The 27,888-nt window shown below is 39.4% G+C and overlaps 1 protein-coding gene across 1 annotated transcript in view; it reads right to left on the bottom strand.

Annotated features, from left to right (window-relative positions):
• nlgn2b (neuroligin 2b) overlaps positions 1 to 24,609 on the bottom strand; it is an 83,178-nt gene extending 58,569 nt beyond the window's left edge. Inside the window, exon 1 of the mRNA XM_042499594.1 lies at positions 24,060 to 24,609. The gene's annotated coding sequence lies outside the window, so the exon portion shown is untranslated. The remainder of the gene's footprint in view (positions 1 to 24,059) is intronic.
• Positions 24,610 to 27,888: the final 3,279 nt, after the last annotated feature.

The raw sequence follows: 27,888 nt of genomic DNA, 5'->3' as shown, positions 1-27,888 counted from the left end.
TTACTGCTTGTCCTGTAATCCCTTCTCTTAAAGCGCCACCATAGTTGGTGAAGATGAAACCTGCTGTGAACTCAAGAAATGTATGTATTATATATGTAGACCATAGCATGTTGGATTGCATATAAATTAAGACTCATTCTAATGCTGCCTGCGCCAAAATCTGAGAAATAGTCCTGCTTAGACCACATGCAAGGGACTTGGCAATATTTAGGACTTTTTCATTAATTACTGTAGGCACAATAGCATGACAGCAAAATGTAATTAAATATGTAAAAAATAAAATAAAATTTAAAAAAACAACAGAAAAAAGGAAAAAAGAAGAAATAAATTGGCACTTTCACAGCCAACTTCACATGATGCTCGTTTCAGCAGCTTTCGCCTGTCAAAGTCTGACCAATGTTTGGCACAAAAACCTCCTTGGTTACTCTGTCTCTATGTTCAGGATCAATGTCCTGCTGCACTGTTTTACAATTGGTATGTTCTGTATAAAAATGGGCCACGAGGAGCTCCCGTCCCCAAAGCTGAAAGTCAGCACTCAGCCATTGTTTCATTTCCCCATCAAATGTGCTGGAGTCGAATCAAAAAATGTCACTGTCCCAATACTTTTTTATTGCGCTGTACATATTTCCAAACAGCAATTCCGAGTTCCGAGTTTACCTCGCAACTCATTCCAAACAAATTCAATTTCAGCTGTGTCAAAAGAGAGAAGTACCCTGGCTGTTTGCTTTGGTTTTATAAGCCACAGATGGAAAAGAAAAGATCTGTTTCAAGACGGTAATAATCTTGACTTATCTAAACGAGAACAGTATGTTCTGCTACATTTTTTATATGTTGTAATATTTCCTAATATACTGCATGGCTTTATTGGATTAAATGAAGTAGTTTTAAACTTAAGTTCATAGTTTGATAGAGCAGATAAACTACCAGATTTTAGTATTAATATAAAAACAGGAAAAATTATAACAATTTTGATCAAAAAAGGAAACTTTGCATCTCCTGCCAACATTGTGTCAGGCAAATTAAGCTATTTTAAGTTAATTAATCATCAGCATTGATTACAGGTGCAAATGACGGCCCTACATGATAGTGGGTACATTTATATCTGCTCTAATAGCCCTGCATACTAATTAAGACATTAATCCAGAGGTTGCAATTTTTTCATATTTACACTTGTCTGTCTATGTCAGCAGGAGCATTGATAGAATAACTGTCTTAAATGTTCTGATTTCACCTCTTGATTTTATTTTCTTAAAGGGATGGTTTGGATTTTTTCAGGCGGGGTTGTATGAGGTACTTCTCCATACACAGTATATTACAATTAGTAGATGGTGTTTTGCACACTATTATTTTGGAGAAGCAGGCAGGAGACGCAGAAGCTGAGCAGTTTACTGCTGTGGAAGGGTATTTTTTTGCCACATAAATAAAACAATTTCAGAATAGTGTACCTTATACTGGGAGTATTTTCACTGTTTTACCTTCCTGTCAGACTGCAGTATGCGATGGGGAACTGAAGCTGTTATACTGCTCTCTCCAAAACCAAACTCCATTGAGAAGAACAGTGATATAACATTGCTGAACACAGAAGCTGCTGGTTTACCACTGCCTCCATCAGTTATTTTTTGTTACTCTATGACTTGGGTGTTTAACCCTTAAGCCCTGCTTTAATGTTAATACACAATCTTGCCAAAATGTATGCCATATATATGAACACAGCCAAAATTATTAAAAGATGAAGAATGAAAAGCAAAAGTTTGTGAGATTATCACAAACAAGATCAGACTGAAAAGTAAAATGCGCCAAACAGTCCCTAAGGGTCCCTAAAGTGGTTTGTCCAGATTCACCAAAGGCAGCAAATAATGCAAATAGTAGAGGGAACAGTACCTCTTGTGTTCAGCGAGCTAAAACAACTGTTTTTGTCAATGGAGTCTGGTGGCTTTGATTAGTGTACAGATGTGAAACTTGGGATCCTAATGGCTTCACTGTTGGAACAGACTGTACGATATGTAAGTAAAGCAGTGAAAATACTCTCAATATAGCATAAACTTAATGTGATATAGTTTTTTTGGGGTGGGATTTTCTTTAGGTGACTAAGATAAGTTTTATTTCTGACCTCTCCACAGCATTACATTACTTAACTTCAGTTTCAACATTCCTGCTGCTTCTCCAAAGTTGGAGTTGGTATTTGGAGTGTTTGTTTACAGGAATGACAAAAAAAGGTACGAATACCCAACTTTTGTGCTTTTAGCTAACAATAATGATGCTTTTATCAAGATGTTCTGTGAAGAAATAACCTTAAAAAAAAACAACAACATTTTTTCAGTATTCCTCTCTATGTATAACTGCCCCCAGTCTAATCCACCACACCCCTGCTGGGTGAAATCATTTTAATTGGAACTGTGTGTATCCCTAATTGAACTATTATTGCAATCTCTGCTGTCACACCAACAAGCATGCCGCTGCATTGTTCCTATCATGTAATCAAAACAAGTCCAGCCATTCAAGTTTTGAAAATTAATCTAAAATGTGATAGTTTGGGGATGTTTTCATTTCATCTTGTGCATCAAAAAAAGTATCCACTTACAAACACACGTCACCATTAGGTATTCTGTTACCAGTTATCCCCCTGATTCCCAGTGGACAGTACCATACGCTTTAAAAAGCATCCTGGGAGTGAGTGACTGAGAGACACATGTCAGCCACACCTGTTCCAGTCTTATGTAACATCACGTGAGCACAAAGAGATACTGGGCTGGAAGAAAAAGCCCACATGGTTGACACCATACAGCACATTTACACAATAATAGTCATACAAGAGTGTGCAGTCAGTGGGGGGACAAGGAAGAGCAGCTGCAGTCTGGATGCTGCACCAGTGTGGGCAGATAAGGGCTGTGCTGGAGAAGTGGTGTGAGATTTAAGATGAAGTGGCGTGAATTGCAACAGAAATGTGGGAACATGGAGTGGTGATATTGAGGGATATGTAGATGAAATGAGACAAAAACACTGCAGTGCACCTTTGAATGTATCTGTCAAGTCTGAGAAAGATTTCAAGCTACGCATTGGGCAATAAGACCACATGATTTACCCCCATTGTGTACCCAAGGTATGCATATTTCATAAATAAATCAGTTATGGAGAGATTCGTTTAACCTGTTCTATGATTATATTGTAATAGTAAATTAACACTACAGCCCCTTTTTAATGCAAGAAAATCAATTTGACTTTCAAGGAAGTTGTGCAGCAGTTTAGGGGTTTTGAACTTGTCTTGTGCTGCCTAATTCTACTTGTCTTGTTTAAAACATGGGTCGCAACACATGGGAGCTGGAGGATCACTATTTTAAAAGAACAGGTTACCCCCAAATCAAAAATACATAATTTTTTCTCTCACCTGTTGCAATATTTAGAATCAAGATTGTTTTGGTGTGAGTTGCCAAGTGTTGGAAATACTGGCTGTAGTAATGTTTTCCTTTTTTCCACTATAATGGAACTAGATGGCACTCAGCTTGTGGTGCTCAAAGCGACAAAGAAGTACATTTGAAAAACTCAACAAAAATGTCTCAACATTGCTGCTGAGTTTTTTAAACTATTTTTTTTGCTTTCTTTGAGCAACACAAGCCGAGTGCCATCTAGTTCCATTATATTGAGAGTAGGGCTGAAACGATTCCTCGAATAATTCGAGTAACTCGATTACAAAAAATGATCGAGGAATTTTCTCTGCCTCGAGGAATCGTTTAATTTTGCCAGCTCAAAGCATGGTATTTCGCCCGGACTACTTTTAATGCGGCACAACGTGCTGACGTCACGCACGTAAAGGAAGAAGAAAGAGGCGGCGGATATGTTTGGTTTTAACCATGGATGTAGAGGTAATGACGAAGAAGGCGACGAAAGCGAAGAGAAAGGCACAAAGAAAAGGCAGAAAATGTCAAAAGTGTGGGAGCATTTCAAGCTGGACACCAAGGCGAACACTGGTGCGTGTATTCACTGTAAGACAGCGCTTGCATACCACAACAGTACGTCTTCAATGCTGCAGCACCTCCACCGAAGGCCCCCTGTTTACTCCGAGAGCGGAGGACCGTCACCCGAGACAAGGCAAAATGAAGTTTAGGCTTTACACGATCACGATTTTTGGGCCGATCGCCGATCACCGATCAGTGAGTTTAAATAAACCGATAACCGATCACTGATCCGATCACGTGAGGAGCAATGTTTAAGTTACTTGTTTATGTACTTATATACTTATGTGCTGTTTCCTGAGTATCAATCTTGCCATGCCCCAGTCTGACTGAGATACAAGGGTTAAACATCAATGACCTCTGGAGGGCATTAAAGGACTGACAGGTTCAGTTAAGTTCAGTCTGGACAATCAAAAATATAACCCAAGACAAAAATAATTAGCACAACTTAGCAGTACGACGTGGACTCTCTCTCTGGGAATCTGCCACGTCTGGAGCATGTTCTCGTATTTTGTCACCAACGCTGCAGCAGAATGTGACTCGCGGAATTCCTGTGCGTGTAGGACCGCAGCTCGGAGTTTAAAGTTTGAGTCAATCCACTGGGCCGTTAAACTCAGTAGTGACATTGGGCTGACGTCTGAGGACCAAATGTCTGTAGTGAAACTGATAGAAGGATTGCCCTCCATCAGAAGGCTCTCTACACGTGAATGGACATCCCGGTGTAGCTCACTCAGACCTGTCTCACCGCAATACGTGTGCCCTGGGAGGCGGTAGCGTGGATCAAAGTAAGTTAGCAGCCGTTGAAATGCAGGGTTCTCCACAATATTAAACGGCAGGTCAGACAGCACAATAAACTCCATCAGCCTCCTTGTGCCACCCCTTGCCTTCTCACTGCCCCGACTATACGGACGAGCAGCACTGTCCAAAGTTGTTTGCTTTAGCATCTGTTTCGGAGTTTGCTTTTCTTTTTCTTTCTCTGCGCTGCGTTTCTTGAACTCGACATGCTCCTCCGGATGTATCTTTTCCAAGTGCCTGATTAAATTTGTCGTGTTGAAAGTTTTTGCCGATGTTCCCCCGCGAGGTACTGTAGCGTTGCATATATTGCAGATAGCTTGTGCTATGTCTGTTTCTCTCACTTTGAAAAACTTCCACACCTCCGACGTTGCTGTCGTGAAGATTCAAAGAAACTTTATTGTCCGTCACATAGCGACAGTACTCAAAACAGGAAGAGGCACGAAGACGAAAATGAAGTTTTTTTTAATCATGAATCATTAGCTCTCGGATACAAACAAATAAACATGTCGATGCTGTGAAAGTAGTTTGGAGTAAATGAGACAGATTTAAAAAATTTCAACATGACCATGACGTCATTGATCGGATCGGTGATTTATGACATGACGCCCAATCCCGATCATTTCAAAAAATAAAATATATATAAAAAAAATCGGCCGATCCGATATAGCCGATATGATCTGTGTAAAGCCTAATTAAGTTAACGTAGCGCTAATTAATGAGATTAACGTTACTGTAACTTGCTAACATAACGTTAGCCCTGCGGAGGGCTAGGTTTCTATTAATTATGACTACTGTCGATGCGTGGCTGACGTGCCTTTCATACAGGCTTTATTTAATCTGTAAAAACACAGCGCTGTAGAGTGATGAGGGTGGAAAATAAAAACATAATAAAGCTAACTGGGTAGTTAAAAAAGGAAACCGATGGTTCATTATTAGGTGAAATGTCTTATTGTCTCATGTATATTTATAATTGCTCTTTAACTAAACAAAAATATGTTTTATCCGATTACTCGATTAATCAATGGAATTTTCAGTAGAATACTCGATTACTAAAATATTCGATAGCTGCAGCCCTAATTGAGAGATGGCAAACATTTCTACAGCTGATATCTCAGACACTCAACAACTCACAACAAAACAGGCTTGATTGATATACAGCACTACAGGTAAGAGGTAAAATATGTGCTTTTGATTTTGGGGTTAACTGTCCCTTTAAGTCAAAGCATTATTTTGTCATTGTATGTTGAATCATGTATAGGGCTGCACCTAACGATTATTTTCTTTATTGATTAATCTATCAATTATTTTTTCGATTAATCTATTGATTATTTTTTCAATTGAATTTTTATTAATCTAACAATACAACAACAAATTTACCGAAAACAACATTTTAAAACGCTGCAGGGCATTATTCCCCAACAAAAAACAGCCGAATCTTAACAGGTAATCTGTGTTTTACAGTCTGATATAAAGTCTCTCCAAAATAAAATTAATGCAAGAGCTTGTTCTACTCAAGTAAAAGGAATGTATTGCAATCTACATTTAGCAATCCAACAGCAAATAATTAAAACAATGTAAAAATTCAAGTCACTTTTAGGAGGAGTAACAAATCAGTTACTCTTTGTTACAGTAACAAACCTGAAATCTAGCAGTCCAACAAAACATCTTAAAATTAGTGCAATTTGAAAAACATGATAACTTTTCTCTAAAAGAAATAATTGTAACTAGTACATTCTTTCTGCGTCAAAATAGACCAGCCTTAACTGGGCCTTAAGGCATATCACTGCCTGCTGATATGAGTGCTGTATTTTCACATTTATGAGCACATATTCCACTCATTTATGATATACAAGCTCCTGCACAGCTGACAACCCCATCCTGTAAATGTTTCAAAATAAAATGCATTGTATCAGCAACTGATGACATTCTGTCTACAGAGACACAGTCATATAGCTTTTGTTTTGAAAGGTAAGCAAGGAAGTTGAGGTAAAACAAACATCTTTGTATTTCCTCATCCCTGTGACAGAGAGAGACTTTAAACTGCAGTACAAAGTGGTATAAAATCAATATAATCATTCAGTTTGTCAGCAGTCTATTCATGCTGACAAACATGAGCGTCACGCGTAAAAAAATGGTGAGCCACCGTTTCTCTAGATGTGCTGCAGCTGACAAGCAGCTGGGAAGCACCTGATAAGCGCTGCTCAAGCGAGCAGTGTGCACGCTAACAAACAACATGATCGTCGCTGCTCATGCTCACATGGTGCGTGCTGTGTGAAACAGTATGACGCATCGATGCACGTTACATGAATTGACGTATTTACATAATTGATTATGTCGATTACGTCGATGCGTCACCCCAGCCCTAATTATGTATATTTAATTTATTTCTCAAAAAGTTATTTTACCTAAGTTTGCTGCAATAATAGACAATACAAGTAGTTTAAAAACACTATATGGAAAATAGTGCACTTTGTAATTTAATGGTTAGTGACTATAGATTGTTGACATGTCCATTAACAGGAATGGAAACTGCTTTAAACCTGCTTTTCTAATAAGCAGATCTTATTCATTTAGATATAGTATTATAAAATAATGGTAATTGTGTGTAGAACTGGTGTTTAATCACTCTATTACGGGTGTTCAGTACATTATTGACAAAAATGTTACTACTTTGGTTTATTACACTTAGCTCAGAATAGTCATTTGATTTCAGTGAACTTCAACATTAATAATCATCTGGCATTGTCGCCCAACCCACACAAACAACCCTTTTTTTGCTATTTGACAACCATCACCTTGGCAACAGAAATGATTATCGCAGCCATCACCTTGGCTCCTATAACCATCACCCTATTCAAACCATTATCAACAAAGCCTTTCATAATGCAGGGCAGGTTTGTGCTGTACAGTATTGCTTATCACACAACACTTAATAATGAGTCCTTCCATCAGAGATGATGCTTGTTATGTTTGTTTAGAACGAATGTCTAGATAAACAACTTCAGTTTTATATTGTATAGTATATAATATTGAATACTGTATTAGGGATGGGCAATGTGAAGATATCCAATATACTCAAATATCACTTCATGTGTGATATGGCAGATTACCGTAACATCATTTAGAGATACTCCTTGCAAATTTTAGTAATGTGGAACAAACAACTATCCTCTGCAAAATACACCACAAAACTATTCATATTAAAGGAAGTGGTACCATGTATCTGTTCAGTCATTTAAACCACTAAGCGGAGCAGATGATTACAGTCAAGCCAGGCTCCACTTTGAAAAAGACGGTCAGCCCATGTTTTTTGGGGTGTGTATATAGGTATTACGGTAAGAGTGTATAAGATCTGCCTTTAAAATAAAAGCTACCTTCTTGAGAACGTGACAGACAATTTCACATTAGTGAAAGTTAGGCTTAATAATAAACAAATTCATTTCCAAAGTTCAATCTGACTTAAAAGTAATAGAACACCACCTCAGGGAATCACCCAGACAATTATCAGCACATTCTGACATGGAATTTCAAAATTAAAGCCCTCTAAAATGTCATAAACAAGCTGTGTTTTCTTTAAATTCACATTACTAGAACAATCACACTGGTAGTATCATACGCATCCTAAGACAGTATATATATGACAGCTCCCCAAAAGTGCAGCCAAAACCCTAACAGTGGATAAGAAGGAACTCCCTCCCAAAAAACCCTTTAATGGGACAAAAAAAAATTTATTTGCAAAATGATGAATATATTAGGAAAATTCTATTTATATTACTACATCTATTTCAGGGGGCTGGTCCCATTGCAGATTTGGAATGATATAGTATGTTGTGTTTTGCACTGATGTGGAGACAGATTTTCAGAGCTTAAAGGCATTTTATGCTGAAAGTTCTGAAAATAAGAGTCCATTCTTGCAAGGCCACCTGGCAGTCTACAGCACTGACATAACTTCCCCAAGTATCATCAAACTATTGACGTATTTGGTTAGAAATAGTTTTTTCTTGTTTACCAGTCGATTTCTGTGGCAAAACTCCACACCAGCAAATTGAGAATATCACAAACAAGATCAGACTGTGAATCCCTCAATGTAAAGTCTGTGTGACCGCTGTTTTATAGAGAGAGCTAAGAGGAACAATGACTGAGCACTGAGGGGAAGTCGAAAGTTCAACGTGATTAATTCTTGCCAGTTATATCTGATATGATTACACAAACATCTTGCTTATTGTCCTTAAGGTGTCCAGGATCCGTTTGGTTTCCATGTTTGTGTTTGTTTAGTTTCTGTCCTTCACTGCTAAAACCCAGCTCCCTAACTGCTGTGGTAATGCACTGTAGTCCAGCTGCGTTCTGAGTATCCAAACAAATTAATAATTTAAATGTTTTCAGAAAGGCTGGGATAACCTGCATAGTGTTTCTGCTCTTTGGCAACGCAGCACCCTTTTTCTCTCTGCATGTGTACATGCAGCTACTCCCGCAATATCAACAAGGGATCCCAAGAATAACAAATTAATGTTTTTGTTTTGTTGTTTTTTCGAAAAAGGGGGGGGAGGCCGTGGGCTGACATCCCTGACATTTTGATGAACTTTAAAAAAAAAAGGGAAACCAAGAAATTTAAACACAACTGTTTACGGGCTTAGGATTCATAGGGGTACACAGATTTGGCTCAAAATGCCTAATCTCACGGAACCTTTTAAAAACATTGCGATGCATGTTGCAATGATTTTAGGTGTTTGCGAAAATAGTTGCGATACTGTCTTGGATTTCTCGGATTAGAGTCTATTTTTGGTGGTAGGTGGGATGGGTTGGCATAGCAACAGCTGATTGCCTGCAGTTCAATGCAACACCGACAGACCCTCTCCATGATCTGCTTTCCTCCTACTCTCTGCCCGGTTAGCACCAGCTAACAAAGTAGCAGCAGCTAACATCCAATACTGAACCTTTAAACGGTAATATCTGTTAAGTAATTTTAGCTGTGTGATGTTAACAGTTAGCCCTGTCACTGTACGTGTAACTCTGTCCTTATCACAAATGTAGCATCCTTCTGCTACTGCTTCAAATTAAAATTGTTCAACTATTGAATCAAATTGTAGCTTTTAATGTGAAGAAACGGGAAACACCATGGTGAGCACTAAGAGCAATTGTTCACCAGAAATGCATCAACAAAATTAAATTTTCAGTGTTTTCTGACAGCAGATCAGTTTCAGATGTTGCAGGGAGTGAGGGAGCATGAATGTCGACAAATGAACTAGAACTGAAATCCAAAAGAGGCCCCATGAGAAATTATATGAGATGTCTGTATATGGTTCTCAACATGGAGGTGACAGGCTAGCAGCTAACGGTGCAAGCTCCACAAACAGTGCTAAACAACAGCAGCAGCACTTCGAGTAAACGATGTTAACCAGCAGGGAACCACTTTCATCCTGCAATTCTGCGATGATGCTGATCTGATATCAGCAGTAACCGCTGTCTGAGCGCAGTGCAAAGTGGCAGTGCTGACTAACCCATGGTAAACACACATGCACTAACATGTACGCACTGCAGGACCAATTGTAAACAACAAACCACAGAGAAGCTCAGATCACAACACACACAGGCAGTGTGACTTCATTCTTTGCTCAGGATGCAATTATTCCACTATATCTTTACAGCAAATATTGATGTGTGGCTATACTAATGCTCTGAATGTGGTACACAGCACTTATAAGCAATGCATTTGAAATGTTTTAGGTACATAATCCTAACTGTATTTTCACCTAATTGCACAGTATTAACCCAAACTCAAACACAGTGTACTATTTTAGAGCGCTGAACTTTTTTTTTTTTATACTGACACTGGATCAAAAGAAAAGAAAACATCCCTGCAGGTAATCAAGAGTTTTACAGAATCCTCCAATATTGACGTTCCTGATCTAGGTCCCCATTTGCAATGTACTTTCCTTTACAGTTTCCGGAAAGCATTATCATACTGTTTGTTCTGCATCTATAATTTCTGAAAACATTTAAGTATTGAAGGCAAAACAGGCAGAGGCATCTGCAGTACTATTTTGTATGCAACACATAGTGTATGTCACGTGTTATTACACTCTGGCATAAATCAATGAATGCACAGGTCAAATCAATATTATAATGGTTTGTCTACAGCTATAATAAAAGCTCTTTTGACCTCATATAGCTGAAGACACTGAACACATGGGATAAGGAAGGAGCTGTCGCTGTTACTTGGGAATCTAGATGCAGTGGCACCAACAAGGGGGGGGCAAGGGGGCCAATGCCACGCTGATATTATTGCTGGCCCAACTGGGCCCTGAGGGAGAAATAATTGGAGGCTGGCAGTATTGTCCTCAATAGGCTGTGGCGTACTCATTTTTTCAGCTAGTGCAAAGGTATTTTGTGAAACTAGACAACCTAAGGTATTCACTGGTACCAACCATGCCGACATAGCATGTAAGGAAGGGGGCTAAATACCCCTTTACATTTAGGCTACATTTTGGCAACTGGCATAACCATTTTTTAAGGGGTCCCTTGAACTCTTGTCTCAAGATATTTGAATAAAAATGGGTTCTATGGGTACCTACAAGTCTACATTTGAGAAGGTTTTGATTGTGTTTTGTCTCTTACAATCAATAGTCTTCCTCAAATTAAAGCTATATATTTGTCTTTTTAAGGAAAAGGACAACCAGCCTATTTGAGGAACTCGGAATCTCCTAAGGGCTCATTTATACTCCCTTTACATATGGAAATAGATTTATCCATTTCAAATATTGTAAATGTCACTGCCTTCATATTTCCATGCGTCCTTTATGATAGCAGAGATACAGCCAATAGATGGCACTGGAGTCAAAAGCTGCTAATGACAAACAAACAAGGCAACTTTGGAGGAGTTCATAACAATGTACCTTTTAATGGAGGCAGCACTGTGGATGGCAATGGTCTGTGAGGCCATGACATACACAGCTACATGCAGACAGACAGTTATTTTACTTTCACAAAATTACAAATTTGTTGAGTCCCGCCATTTTTTAAAATGTATGTTGTCTCTTCTGGCTGTATCTTGCTTGAACTGCACTCCATTGCGCCAGTGATTTCCGTTGGTACTGCTCTGTTTCTTTCATATTGGTAAGCTTTCAGAAAACATGCACGAATGAAATTCCCAAACTTTAGTTACGATTATTGGTTTTGATGTGCCACCGAGAGTCTGAGTGACCCCATGTGGCCACCCCAGATAAAAAACTTTGTAGTGGCTCCACTGTCTAGATGCATAGCATAGGGGAAACCTTGCCGAATTTTTAAATAGAGCATCAATCACAAATGGAAACAGAAAAAATGTATGCATGTGTGGGAGAATTAGGTGCATTATGACTACAGACACTTAACATAATGGGTAATACAGTCATCTACAAGTCATGCAGCGGGTCCTACAGCTACATACTGATCATCTGCTCCAGGAGGGGATACCAGAAGAGTTCAGCAACACGTCCTGAAACACAAGCCGGCTTCACTGTCTCACATTGGTGGAATTTCGACACAGGATCATCTCTCATTTGAGTAAATGCATACATTTTGCTTTGCCATGCTATTCAAGCTGCTGCAATGCAAAACAGCTGCTGAAATTTAAACGCAGCCTTAAGAGGACTGTCACGTTCGTTGGAAAGTGTACCTTGACAGATGAGCTGGCTGCAGTGATGATGCGTAAGTTAGCTTAAGTAGAGCACTGAGACTCAGTGTATGTGATGTATTCTGCAGAAATGATTTGTATGCCGAAAGTGTTGAGAGGTTTCCTGTACTCCAAGGTACCGCTCTGAGGTCAGCTGAATAGGCGGGGGGGGGGGGGGGGGGGGTTCAGCGCATGTACTGACTTTTAAAACGGACAAGTCGTTCCAAAACATGCAAGACTTTGTAGCTTGCTAAATTCTGATTACATGTGTGATTTCTCCTGTGCAGTGTTTGCATGATATTGGATCGTTTTTTTCTTCTGTTCTTTAATTCAGTAGGCTGTAAATTGTCAATTTGGCAGAATAAAAGAGTGGATGCTGAGTAAAACATTTCAACAAAAAGTCGATGGCAGCATGTTATCAGCTCCAATTCTCTGTATAAGCTGACACTGAAACCTCAAAGTAAAATTAGAAATCATGCAGCCTCATTGGGCCTGACGAGTGAATAAAAAGAGTCCGAAATACAATAGAGCATCATGTTGGTTCACATCGGGCACTTGGTTTCTGCATGCCATCAGATGATCAGAATCGCACTCTTACAATCACTTATCACATTAAAACAAGATAATTAGCTGGTGTTGATAATCTGACAAGCTCACACTTTCACTCCGAGTCCTCTGAGCTGCTCTGTTGAACGCCCTTAAATGCAGAGTGTTTTCCACCAAGTGCATCTGGACATCTATTTGCAACAAATGATCCTGAATGCTTTGATCTAAGTGTCTGACTGAACTTCCTGACATTTTGTAAGAGCACTGACTGCACACGCTGGCGGTTTTAGAAGTCCACAGTGCAACCCCTTGGTTACATACTCGACTTTATAGCAGCTGATGCTGATGTTCACTAAATTCAAGTGATCTGATGGATAGTTGGTTATAATTCAAAAATACAGTTTGAGGACACTATGACGTCATATTTAACACTATACCATTTATGAATATGACATCTATTGCACGTGTGTCCGTCCTGGAAGAGGCATCCTTCCTCAGTCGCTTTTACTGAGGTTTCTACCATATGTTTTTCCTTAGTCGATATGAGCGTCTAAGGACAGAGGGATGTCGTGCTGTAAAGCCCTCTGAGGCAAATTGTGGTTTGTGATAATGGGCTTTATAAATAAAATTGAGTTGAAAAACGGTGCTACGATCAATCTGCCATCTATCAGCTGATATTGGTTCTAAATAGTTTGATTGGTGATTTCTTTAAAGGCCAATCAGAAGAACCGATAAGATGACACAAAACAAAAACTATTTCTTTACTTGCCACTAAAATGCAGAGAAAAAATGTCATAAATTGGTCAGCGAAGACATGTGTGTTTGTGTGTATATGTGAGAATGAAAGAGCATTGTATTGGTAAATAAAAGTGCTGGTTATAAGTTATATGTGGTGCGTGTGTGTGTGTACATATAACCGACATTGTAATTGTAGCAAGTACGAGTGGGGAAATTGGGAAATTTCGATAATACCTGAGCTGCCCAGTTATGACATTTCAGTGCAGCAGAAATGGCCAAAAGCAAGGAAACGGTGTCAAAAATTGACAGTAAAAAATTATTAGATATTTTGTTATTTTCTTCCTAGTAGCTATCATTTACTTTAGTAGTTGCACATTTTAGTATGTACATATATTAGTTGTTGCAAACTTTGAACTATAAAGCATACCAGGTGAGTATACTAACATTAATAACATTATTTTATGCCATGAGCTGCCGACTTGACGTCATAAATGCATAAATATAACGGGCAAAAGTCAATGCTTAGTCAATGGTAGAAACTCTTTTCTTAATTCACATATTAAATTTTCATTTTTGATCACATGTAATGTTTAATACCGTATTAATGTTAACTGCTATCTATGTGGAGAGACCTAGATTTAATATACAAATATACAAAAATATAAAACAGAATATATAAAATATATCAAAATCAAAATAATATTCAAAAATATAAATAGAAGAAACAGCTATCAACTTCTTGTTTAAACGCTCTCAACATTAAAATGCCACCTATCTTTTTCTTTTTGTAGCTTCCATGTTTTTTTTCCAACTTTATGACCTCAGAGCGAACATACCAAAAAAGACTTCTTGTCCCTTTATTTACACAACAGTTATGACAATTGTCGCAATTAAATGTGAAAATCACTTTTTTTTCACTAAGTTGAATTATTTTTTACATATATTCATTTTCTTATTCTGCCCTTGTAACCTGCCAGACAAGTTCTGTTTTTCATGGAATCCCACTACAGCCCAAATCTCATGCTGCCTCCCTAATACGATAACCCAATAACACATTTCATGCTAATTTCTAATGCAAAAGGAAATCTGTTGTGTTAAATATGCCATTTGAATATGAACCAGTTTAAAGGTGGTGGAAGAACATTTCTTTATTGTCCAGGTAAATGAGTTTTAATCTGCATCTGCACCAAAATTTGATTTAGCTCCACTGTTTTCCTCCAGTTGCAGCAACAGTATGATTCTGCAACTGTATGTGAAACTTTCAGACGAAACTCTCGCACTGCTGATTAACATTAATGTTTACTGCCTTCAAACTAGAGGTCTTGGCTTTTAGACAGCATAGTACCCCTGATATTTCCACATTTTGGGAGTGGGAAAGAGTGGAGCCCAGTTTATTTGAGCATGCACAGGGGCCAGCAATGATGACTACTGCAGAGACCCTGAATCATCCGAACTTTTGACATCTACACGATGAGACATGAACCGCTGACCTTCAGACTTGAAACTGCTGGAAGACCAACAATCCTTCATACACTAACAAAAAACGGCTAAATGTCTTGGTACAAAAGGACCAGATCAGCAGTTCAGAGGCCGCAGGGTGTAACAATAACTCAACAGAAATTACAGGATTAACCCTTTAAAACCTGGACAAATTGGTTTTAATTCTTTCGTAAAAATGGGGAGAAGGTGACAAGCATTGGCAAGTTTTTTTTTTTTTTTTTGTGTTTTGTCATATTCTACCAATTTCTTACAATTTTTTTTTTTTTTTAAATCAAATTCATTTGCACAGAAGGGTGAAATGCAGCACAAGAAAACTGATGTCGGTCCAGGTTTCAAAGGGTTATGCCATCTGATGGAATCTAGCACACCACAGGACACCCAAACATTAGCCTCTACCTATAAAGTGTCTGCTGCTCACCGTTTAAGTGAGGAGCTTTGCGGGATGCCTGATTTTTGCACAGGGCTTCAACAGAGCAGCTACTCTCACAATTAGTTAATTAAAGGTCAGGTACAGTATACAGTTTTATCTGGAAGGCTGAATATTTTAAATCAAAACAACAACAAAAAGGTTGTGATTTTCATATTTAAATGTGTTTTGGACTGAAGATTGGTGGTGTTGCCTTTTGCAGTGATGAGTCAAACCTCGCTGTCGATAGTTTTTCCGGCTAAACTGTTTGATTTTTGACAAAATGATTTGCCTTTTTTACCATGTGCTAACCAACCAAAATTAAAACCTACTGGTGCACCGTTTCCAAGACAAAAAAAAGAAAAAGTTCTATCAAGAGCTGCCTGTGGTTCTGAGGTGTATTACTCTACTCTAATTTGGACACCAGGGTGTTATTCTGTCATTAGTTGTGTTGAGACGAGTACTCGGATGAAATGAGTATCTTGCACAGATCTTGTGATAAAAAAAAAAATGATCTGAAGCTCAATCCTGTGGCTGTTCTGTAAATAGTTTCCTTTTTAAACTATATCAATATCAGGTATAAAATAACAGCTTCTGGTTCCGTCCCACCCATTTCCAATTGAAGACACACCCATAGTTTAGTTGATTGAACAGACATTTGAATGTATTCATCTGAGGCACATTTACGATGGTGTGACATAAAAATAAAACAAAATCTTCAATTAAGACAAAATATCCATCGTGTTCATTGTCAGGTAGAATTTGAAAGCCTTTTTGGGGGTCATACCACTATCCAAAAACAAAATTTGTCATTGTACGTGTGTGCAAACCACTGATTACATTACATTTGCACATTAGATACATTGAAACTTAACAACGCTGTACTTAACCCTCTGGAACCAGAGTAAATTGCCTCTTTTTTTAAACATGGGAAGAAGTTCAAAGTAAGAAAAAGTAAGTTGGAACAAGGTACAAGATATTGTAAAAAAAAAAAAAAGTTTTTAAAAATAATAATTCTGTAAAATTATTTTAATATACAATTATGAGTCTAAAATAGTATTTAGTATTAGTAGTAGTATTAGTATTTAGCTAAAAATCCAGATCTAGTAATTTCCTGCAAGCTGCTTAACATTTCTTGCAAAGTTGCTCATTCTTTTTTTTCCAGTGTTTTCCAAAGAAAGAAAACCAGTTTGCTTATTGTTAGAAAGTTTAAATACTTATTAAAGTGCACAAAAAATGATGCCAATCCAGGTTTCAAAGGGTTAATGTATGGTTATGTTAAGGCACAAAAAAAACCCTCATGGTAGGAAAAGATTGTGTTTTGGCATAAAATACTTTATTGGGGTGCCACTATCACACAGAGCACAATGTCTTGGTAAAAAGGCTGCTTTCTGTGCCTAAAAATCCACTAGAAAAACAGTGACCGGCAGCTACAAAACACTCATGTTTGGTGGCTAAAAAGCCGCAGGGAACACAGTGATGACTCGCTAAAACGTAACCAGTTTTGCTGTGTGTTGGTTCCAAACAGGGTGCAGCCTAAGATACACGTCATCCACCCTCCCCTCCACCTCCACAGCTCCAATATTATGTCACTTTAAAAACATTGATAAATGAATGAAACGCTAAAAAGTAATGTGGTTTGCAGAAAAGTACAATGCCGACACTTTTTTCTGGCGACTGGGCTGCAGGCCCCAGTGTTATTCAGAGTATTATTCATTTCGTCTTAAAAAATGTCTGACTGTGTTGCCTAACATCTTACTTGTAGTCAAATTGCCTTCTGATTCATAATGATTCAGTTAATTTACAGAGTTAGTGACAACACTACACACACTGTCTCATTTTGCTTTCATTCAATGTATGTCACTCTTCTCTCACTTGTTGTCTCTAATTATGTCTTCAGCTCTATATTACAGCAGCCACATTGGGTTTCCACGAGAAACTGAGTGCATTTGAAAGCAGCAGACAGGAGGGAAGGACATACTCTGGTGTTTTTTTTCCACTGAGCAACACTTCACTTCTGCACCGGGGTAGAGAGCAGGTGATGGCATGGTTATTAACATTTCTTTTAGCACCACATCTCATTAGGTATTAGACTTCTTCACTGTATCCAGAGCCAATGAAACCAGCATTAGCTAACTTCATACTGCAGCATTAACCGGCTATTATGCTCCCATCTCTACGTGTAGAAACTATGACATTTAATTATTAATAAATGGGCTGCCTCTCCAATACATCATATAGGCTACACTTCAAACTGCACATCTGTCCAATTCACGTCAACACTGCCCACACCTTTCTAAAGAGCACCAGCTGCTTAATGTGCGCGCCGTGTCATAAGCGAGGTGAATTATGATCAGTGCGGTTCACTGACAAACTACCACTGCTTTTTTTTTTTTAGAGAGTGGATGTGATATTTGAATGCCAGCTCGAGCTTGTGTATCACCACCCAAAATATATCAGAGCACTAAGTGTCGCCGCTGCTTAATGGATCATGTCTGATGAATTTAAGGCTGGAACTTTGCAATTCAGGAAAGGTCACGTGTATCGTTTTTAATGGGCTTATGTCTCTGCCGCTGATAACAGACATCAAATTAGCAGATATTTTGACGGGGTTTGGTATGATGTTCTTCCCAGACCTTGAGAGACAAGACGGCACTTATCCTGGCTTATTTTAAGGATGACTGTTATGTGATATTGTTCGAAGGAGGTTACACAAGATGGTTACCATGGCATTTGCACAGGTGTTTTCTCCAGCTTACTTTGCTCATAGATAATGGGTCAGGTCAAGCAATTCTCCTGCTTTTCTCTTCTTGGCCGTGACGTGGCTGAAAGCTGGGTCACTGTAACCTGCATTTTCTCTGACTTGACATCTTCACACAGAAATTAACATCTCAGAGCCTCCCTTAAAGCTGCTACACCATTAACCCCAATTACAGTAAATGTTTCATTTAAAGATGCTGTAGTTTACAATGCTTAGGTAAAAACTAGGCTGGTCATATGACAAGTGGATATCATATATATTAATAGCTGCCAAACCTCCAGAAAGGAAATGTTGACATTGTAAATTCCTGCAAAGCACCAATATGTTACATTTGAACCTTTTTATACATTTCACGTAAACATTTCTGAAGTCACACAGTGTATGAGAGGAAGGTGGAGAGGATGGTGGATGGTGTAACAACAACGAAACCATGTGTTTTTTAGCAAGTCATCACTGTGTTTCCGAAGGCTTTGAGCTGCCAAATGTGGGTATTTTTTATTGACCTGTTGCTGTATTTCCACTAGGATAGAGGCACAAAAAAACAGTTTTTAACAGAGAAATCACTGCATTTCCCACAGGAATTGTTCTACGAAAAGCAGTTGTCTTTTATGGAGACATTGCTGCATTTCTGGGATGGCGACACAAAACGCGGTTGTCTTTTATCAAGACCTCACTGCGTTTTCAATCAGGATAGTGCCACTAATAGCAGGTGTTTTTTTTAGCAAGACATTGCTGCATGTCCAATTGGGAGAGTGCCCCTCAAACCAGGTATTGTAGCCCCAACAGGAGCTTTTCTAAACCATAACCAAGCGGTTATTGTGCCCAAACATATCCACTGTTAACTACATACAACATACAACTATACTGAAATGGTATGTACCCGTGGTTTGCAGAAATGTGCAATGCCAACATCTAATCAGGCGATTAGGCTTAAGCTGGTTAAATATCAAGCAATATGTGCTGACTTGTCATGCTGTTCAGGGATTCTGCTTAGCTTGTCTTGCCCCACAAGAACTGTATGAATTCAAAAAACACAAAACAGCAGTGCACAAAAACCTAAAAAAAAGACACATGCTGTCTCATGTTAATGTGTTTTTGTTGTCTGGTTTTTTGTTACAAATGTGCAGCCTTCTGGACAGCCGGTCAACAGTGACACTATAGATAACGTACAATGTCAGACTTCTCAATCCAACAGACATAACAGATTTTTAAAAATGCTATTGTTATTTATCTGAGGACTCAGGGTAGTCCCACACTAAAAAAAACAACTGGCGAGCACAGGAGGGCTCTCCTGTGGACTTCTTGAGCACTTGAAACACACTTCTTTTTTTTTTTAGTGCACAATCTTGCAGAGTCTCCTTAAGGGACTGACCCTCAGTTCATAGTGTTTTGACATGGAAAACAGAAACTAGAGGGGGAACCTCAGAAGAAACCCCAGAGAAAGAAAACAACAGCAAAAGACAGAAATCGTGGAAGATGCTGTTATGGAGGCATGGTGACAATTTGAACAGATTGACTACTTTACAAACAGCAATCATTTTAAATTACTTGCGGGCCCTTGCTTTATTTACCTGACCCCTGGTTCCATGCCCATCTGTTATAACTTAAATTTCCATTCTAATGTTTCAGCCATTGAGTGGACATTGGATCACTTTTACGCCAAATGATGTACTGGTCTGAAATACCGCACTGACTTTAGCAGAGAAAAATCTCTCCAGCCTCCTCTGTGATTCACAGCCGGGATCTGCTGTCCTTACATTAGAATCATATGGCAAAGGGCGCTTTGAGTGCATGTGTGTTTTATGAGAATATATAATTATATGCGGATATATAATATTTTTGCACTTTTCAAAGTGTGAATGCGTCATTGCTGGGAGACCACTTGTGTCTGAACACTTTGTGCGGTCTGTTGATGTGATGGCGGCATAACGATGCTGTACAGCTGGCAATATGAGGAGTTTATGGGGACATATACTTGGACACAGCCTTGTTTAACAGTAGAAGAAATCAAACACAATGTGCTCACTTGCAGTTAAACTTTCTGAGACTGGGTGCTAAATCCTCAAAGTGGATATCAATGCAGACAAATCTGGACAGCACTCCAATAATAGCACTTTTTATCATTGCTACACGGACGTTTCGGGCCAGACGACCTTCTTCTGCATGTATATTTGGCAGTAACAGTCTGTTAATGCCATATATACATACTGAAAAAGAAGATGCATAATATGTACTAAGGAGACTGACCCACTGGAATCTACAAGTATTAAAGCATTGTATTTAAGATGGAGAACGAAAAAACAAAAACAAACAAACACAAAAACAAAACAGGGACCAAATCAGAAAGTTAAACTTCAATGGAGACATAAACAAACTGAGGTCAAATGTGTAGGCATGACTGGAATGAAATACAATAAAACTGCAGCCAGCTGCCTTTAATAAATCAGTTTTTCATGCATCTTTTCTTTGCAGATTATATAACTTAAGTCCAATAAAAAAAACATGAATAATACTTTTGTTCCTCCTCAGAGGGCCACACTGAAATGAAAGAAACAAATGACACTTCAGTTTACTGCCACTTACCAACTATATTTTGAAAAAGCACATCTTATGGCTGCAGTGGCCTGCTAACATACAGTGAGTCTTTATTTTGGTGTAACAAGACTTATTGACAAGTAGAACAGCAAATGTTTTTTTAATGGAAAAACTGAATTAATCCACATGGCATTGCAGCATCAGAGAGCTGACTAATGGGCCATTTCACCAACTGCCGAATTCATGTTGTATTACCCGTGTATTGTTTTGAGTGCACTTCAATCCACAGCCATGCAACCAGCCGTCGGTGCACAGCTGAAAGAAATGATGCAGAAGAAGAATGTACAAATAAAAGTCTTAAGGAGGACTTCAGGTTTTTCGTTTGTTTTATACCCTGTTTATAAAGATGGAATAAAGATGGACCACAAGACAGCTCCTCAAAAGTCAAGCCAAAACATGTCGATGGCCGCCTGCTGATTGGCTGCAGTTCTGACCATAAACCCCGCCCCCTCCACGTTAGCAAATGGGACATGGGTCAAACTGAAAATTAAAAAAAAAAAATCCAATAAATGTTTCGCAAACACGGTTTCTGTCATTTTAGATAGTTCCTATGACGCTGATGTCAGCACAGTCTACAAAAGACATATGTTGGCACTGTATGTTTCTGAAAACCACAAATTCCACATTTGTATGTTTCATACATACAGTATATCAACGTTTCTCAAGTGATGTAGTGTTTGAGGTGACTTTGTGAACTGGAGTTGGAGGGAATGGTGTGAAATCTAGGCAAGATGCCTGTCAAGCTGCAGACCACTGTTTGAGACCGAAAACAACAGAACTGATTCATTTTTAGCGAGTCATTGCTGAGTTTCAAGCAGCTTTTTATCTAACAAATAATTTTAGCAAGAGACACTGCTGCATTTCCTGCTGGGATAGAACCACAAAAAACTTATTTTCACAGAGACACAGACAGCCTCTCCAGCCATAATGTGCCACCAAAACTGTCTTTAAAAAAAAAAAAAAAAAAAAAAACTCAAACATGATCTTTATCTAAACAAGTGGTTTGGAGGCCTATATCTACCCACACTTTAACCACAATGTCGTTGAAAAGATTTAACATATCCACGAATTAAATACAAATGAGATATAGCCAAGGTTTGCAGAAATTTGCAATACCAACATTGTGTCTGGCAGTGGGGTTGGGCATGTTCAAGAGTTCATTTTTCAATTCAGTTTTGTTTGGATTTTTTTATTTGGTTTGGTGAGATAATCAGTTCAAAAGCTTTCGTCTAAATTAAATTAACGAAGAATGACAATAACCTAAAAGTTAAACCAATGCAATAGCAAGGTAGAATTATCTGACCATTCTTTTTAAATGCTTAGCCGTGGTGATGGAAATAAGCACTGATGTTTGACGAGGCTTCTCACTCAATAACAGCATGTAACAACTGTATGCAAAACAACTTTAGCCCTCATCCTTCAAGAAAGCTCGATTTTAGATCCTGTTTCGTAAGAAGCAACATCACATTGAACGCCTCAGCAACACTTCAGCTACACACACACACACACACACACACACACACACACACACACAAAATTTACCTGAGGACCAAACACTTCATTTTGTTGTTCAATCCATTAAGCCGCCATTCTTCCTTTTTATTTTCCATTTAATCTTTTGTATTTCTCTCTGGAAACAAACATTGTGCTCACCATTACATTTGCTCTATTGGCCCTTTGCTGTAGTTTATTGGATACAGTAAAAATCGTACAGTTGGCATTGCAGTATCTGTTTTTGGAGATTAAAAGAAACTCATGCTGGCAGGTTTAAAAGTGTATAAACTGTTGTATGGATGATTACAGTAAGTGGATGATGTCACTGCGCTACATCCTTCAATATGACAAAGGTTCATCCTTGGATATTATTTGCCACCAAATCTTCCAGGCCCACTTGCTGAGTGAATAACTAGAGACAAAATGGATCCATTTCAGAAATAGATAATCAAAGCTTAGAAGAAATACAGCTTTTAAATGTTCCACAGAGATGTTTCAAATTTGTACTTATGGGTACATTTCTGCCAAATCTTTGCTCCATTCACCATGTGCTTTCGTCTCAAATGCAATGACAACATTTGGATTAAAAATGCACAGAATCAGGCAAAAGTACAGCATATATGAAGCCCATGCAAGTCTTCAGCCATAAGTGCCCAAATGCCAGTAACCAGGTTGACATGACGCAGGCTTAAGAAAGCAATCACAGCTATTCCAACAGTGCATGAACAAGAGTAATACCAAATTCAGCCAAAAAAGCCACAAAATCCCTTTATTGCTTTTCTGATGGATTTTAAATGTCACTCCTCCGTAGCTACAGGCGCCGAATCATTGGCAAAAAAACACATTTATTCCCTAAAAATGAAAATATACCATTTCTCATCCACGACCTGTCAGAACAGAGGTCCTGTTGTCTGCCATTAACTGAGCGCTGCCCAACCAGCACTGAATATTAATGGAGCCTTTCCCTGGATCATCAGAGTGTGTGCATTTAATTCACAATCCTATCTGCATCTTCTAGGGCACAGTGTGTGTCTGTGTCCGTGTGTGTGTGTGTGTGTGTGTGTGTGTGTGTGTGTGTCTGTCTCTGAGTGTGTTCATGAGAGAGGACATCTTCTGAGTTCAAGGCCTGTCACACACATTGGTTGAGATGATTGCAGCACAGCAGCATGTGTGTCTAATTAAGCCCTAACACAGACATCAATAAAAGGAATAAAAGCATTATGAGGAGAATCTATAGCACATTGTTGGAGCCGGTGTGATTGGCAGCCTACATGATGAGTTGATTCCAATTAAATCACACGGATATCTTGTTAGCAGCGGGGTTAAAACGACAGAATGCTGATGCCGGAGTGATCATGTTAAGATGTGACAGCTTATCAACAGGCAAGGCCAATCGAAGGCTCCCGCTGAAAAAGGAAGAAAATATGTGCTATGGCAACACGAGTGGCACGAGGATTTACATTGATATCTCATTCCCCCAATTGTGACAGTGCGTCAAGATGGATAACGTGCGCAATGTGCGAAGTCACCAAAGCGTACAGATTGCGCACACATGAAAAGCCCATGATGGACAGAAAAAAGCCCCAGTCACGTTTAGGAGGTAGCGGTGGACATATGGCTTACCTAAAAAGACTCGATGCGAGAATTATGATGATGACGATGATGACGGCCCGTCCATCTAAAGCACGATTCTTCTTTTCTATCCTCAGCCGGCGCGTCGATGAGCTTTTTTAACTAGGCCATTTCTTCCCTGATCGCGATTATTTCTCAGGAGGGTAACGCGTCGCAGGCACATCAGTGCACCTTCTCGGTGTCCGTCTTTCTCCGGCTTTTCCAAAAAAAGCACACCTCATACTGCCCCCCTCCTCCTCTCATCCCTCTCTGACAACACCCTGCTCTGTTCCTTATCCACAGATATTTGACTTTTTTGCAATGTTGAGATGCAGCAGCGAGTGATTCAAACAGGAGAGAGAGAGGGAGGGAGGGGGGAGAAAAAGGCGCTCACAGTAAAATAAATGCGTAACGCTAGAGCATCAGGACTGTGCGCCGCGCTTCAAAAGTCCTCTTTCCCCCATTTGTCCATGCTGATTATAATCCACCGGATCTGCCCCCGCGGCACTGCCAGGGCCTTCAAAACACCGATTGTTTTGCCTTAAAAATGTGAAATAGCGCTCTAAAGACACCCCACTAAAAAAAAAAAAAAAAAAAAAAAAAAAATCAGGTGTCCAATCTCTTCTTTGCGCGCTTGCGTGCTGCTCTCTCTTGGTTTCACTTGGTATTAGATGCTCTTCACAGAAAACACAGACTGAGACGCAGCGCGGGGGTCTTCCATTTAGCCTGCATGCTTTCAGAAAGGCACCATAAGTGCTTTAAATACATGCAGTGATATGATTTTGCAGCCCGATGCCTGCACTGTGAGGATCCCACGGCTCGTGCTCCAACAGTCTCTCTCTCTCTCTCTCTCTCTCTCTCTCTCTCTCTCAGTGCGGTTCCGTCGCCTCTCTCTCGCGCTCACAGGACACCACTTGCAATATTTCAATCTCGCTGCCAGTTGTCATGACGAGGAGGTGCGACGCATAATTCAGTGAGCAGGCGCTCGCTCTGCTGAAGTCGTCATGTGAAAGAAAAACATCCATTTGAAACCCTGGGAAGGGATTTGCTTTGGTTGATGTTAGATGGGGATCTGCACCAGGCTGACGTCAGATTTTTTTTTTTAGCCTATAGTAAAATAATGTCAAAATGTACAAGTACTGCTACTAAGAATAATATGTATACTTATACTATATTTTTTCATGTGATGCATGTAAAATAGATTTATATTGGTGCAGCTTTGTTTTACAGCTCCATAGCTCCCAGCGATTTCCTTCAAAGTGTCAGATAATAAACTGTAAAGATAAAAACAAAGGTTCCTGGAAAGTAATTCGGTGATCATTTTAGTGAGAAATAAATGTATGCAGTGTTCAAAAGGTAGCTACACTTTCACCTAAACCTGCATCAATTTGCCCACATGGGGGCAGCAAAAACAAGCTGTAAACACAGGTTTTACATACAACAGCTGTCTATTATTTATAAATAGCAGTTATGAAGAAACATTAACATCACTGTAATTCTGTACATCTAATCATAATGATAGTATATGAGGGGGTACAAATCCTCCCTCCACAAATTAAAGTGAACTGAAATTGCTATATATATATATATATCGTATATATATATATATATATATATATATATATATATATATATATCGTGGAATGAGAGCGATGTGGGGTTGTGATGCTCAAAAGAATTTATTCACTGATTTATCACCATGATATCATATTGCAGTCATCAAATACTGCCACTTTTATGTGTGAGATCCAGACACCAAAAGCCACTTTGCGTGTGGCCAAACACGGCCAAACAGAACTATTTGAGATGTTGTTAGATGCCACCGGACAGCACCTGCACTGGGAGTGCCATATGTGGATGGTCTACGTCACTTGAGACCAGGCAGAACCTGTAGTGTCCACGATATCTCACTGCTGGATCCAACAAACCCCAGACTTTCAGGCCAGAGTGCGGTGTTTGCTTCCCGTCTGAACATGATGGGTTTTTTTCTACACCTTACCATGTCCCTCTTTTTTCCTAATCCTAACCATTTGTGCCAGCATGTGCTTTTGTTGACATCCCAATATTGGTTGCCATGTGCTTTTGTTGCCTAAACATAACCACGTGCAGCATCATCCCACCTTGTAATTGTGTTGACATCACGATACCCAGAATGTCAAAAGCAGATGCAGAGGGATACGTAGATAGTAATACGTAGAAACGGAAGTCCACTGCAAAGCTTTTATATATACTGACTTGGGGGTAAGAACAGTTGGATTTACAGGTGTCTTTTTCCCAATGTAAGTCTATGGGAAATATTCTTTCTGGGCCCAATGACACCATATGATGGCATTGGGATATGTAATTCCACTGTTTGCCCACTACGAAAAATTGGTTTCAAAGCGTGGCTTACTTCCTCAGGGCCTGTTGTGGGCAGGTACAATTAATGTCAAGCACTGTGCTCTCTTTCTAACATTAAAATGTAATAAAAAGTGGAAAACTAGAATGTAATAAGAATGGTATCGTAGGGTATATCTGTAAAGTGTCATGAAAATAACAATTTTATTAAAGCTTATCTCCTTGCAATGTTTTGCTAAATTTTGGTAGAACATTAGCTAGCTAGATTTTGTGCATTGGCATTTGGTCCTCCCAGTGTTAGTTGCTACGGTCTTGCACCTATAGCGATTATGTAAGTCAATTGTTGCTGTTTTCAGATCTGTTTTGCTCTCCAACTCCTGAAAGAAATATTTGGCTCTTTAGGGGCAAAATGCTCCAAAGTTGTCATCAGCTAGTGGCTAACTTTTTCTGCTCTTAAGTGCTGCGCAGGTAGCATGCAGTTAAGTTTTAAAGCTATTTCATTGAGCCGCCTGCTGCCTGGGATACACACTGTTGAGAGCAATGAGGGTCAACCACAAGGTAAGGGCCGTGAAGACTAAACAATGAGCAGAAAGACAAAATACTCTGTAGAGCTTAAGAATTCTGCAGGCATGTGATAACGAGTTCATATGAGTGACAACTTTAATATACAGGAAGTCATTTAATCCATTGTTAATACCCTGATTTTAGCAGCATTAATTCCAATTGCTAGCAAAACCCAATTTTTTTGTTAATGGTTTAAAGAGTGAGCCTTTTCCTATGCTCTATGGAGATCTGCAACTAAACTGAACAAACTGAAGTCAACTAAATGTTGCCTTGTGCTAGTTTTATTGTGCTGTGACCATGGTAACTCTGCTGGTAAATGGTCGATTGCTCCCTTTGGGTTGGGAGTTTAAGGGTCTCACTCACAAGGGAGGCAACATAGAGCCTGAGATCCACAGACAGATTGGCGTGACGTCAACAGTGATGCAGGCATTATTGAGCTGTGATTGTGAAGGGGGGGAGCTGAGTCTGAAGGTGACACTCTCAATTTACCAGTCATCGATCCACTTTCCATCACTGCAACTCTCACCTATGGTCATGAGTGAGGTGATGAAACGGACGATACGTGTGGCTAAAACAGGCTCCGTTCACAGTGTGACTGACTCATGGGAACAGTGTGAAGAGCTCAGGCACACAGGAAGAGCTCAGAGCCAGTGTGGCTTTGTGCCGAATGGAGCCAGAGGAGGTGGTTTAGCCATCTGATGGGGCTGCCCCCGGGACACCTCCCTGGATGTCCTCTGGGCATGTCCGACTGGGAGGTGAGCCGGGACAGACCGAGGGCACACTGGAGGGATGAAATATCCCATTTGGTGTGGGAATGCCTCAGGATGTCCCAGGAAGTAGAGGATATGGCTGGGGAGCAAGGGCGCCTGCTTCTCACACAGCGCAAACCGTAATATGCGGCAGAAAATTATTAAATGGATGGAGAAAAGAATACCAGAGT

Source organism: Plectropomus leopardus, chromosome 13 (genome assembly GCF_008729295.1).
Source record: "Plectropomus leopardus isolate mb chromosome 13, YSFRI_Pleo_2.0, whole genome shotgun sequence".
Taxonomy (NCBI): domain Eukaryota; kingdom Metazoa; phylum Chordata; class Actinopteri; order Perciformes; family Serranidae; genus Plectropomus; species Plectropomus leopardus.
The sequence above is the reverse complement of the archived record's forward strand: the minus strand, read 5'-3'. Positions and strand labels throughout refer to the sequence as shown.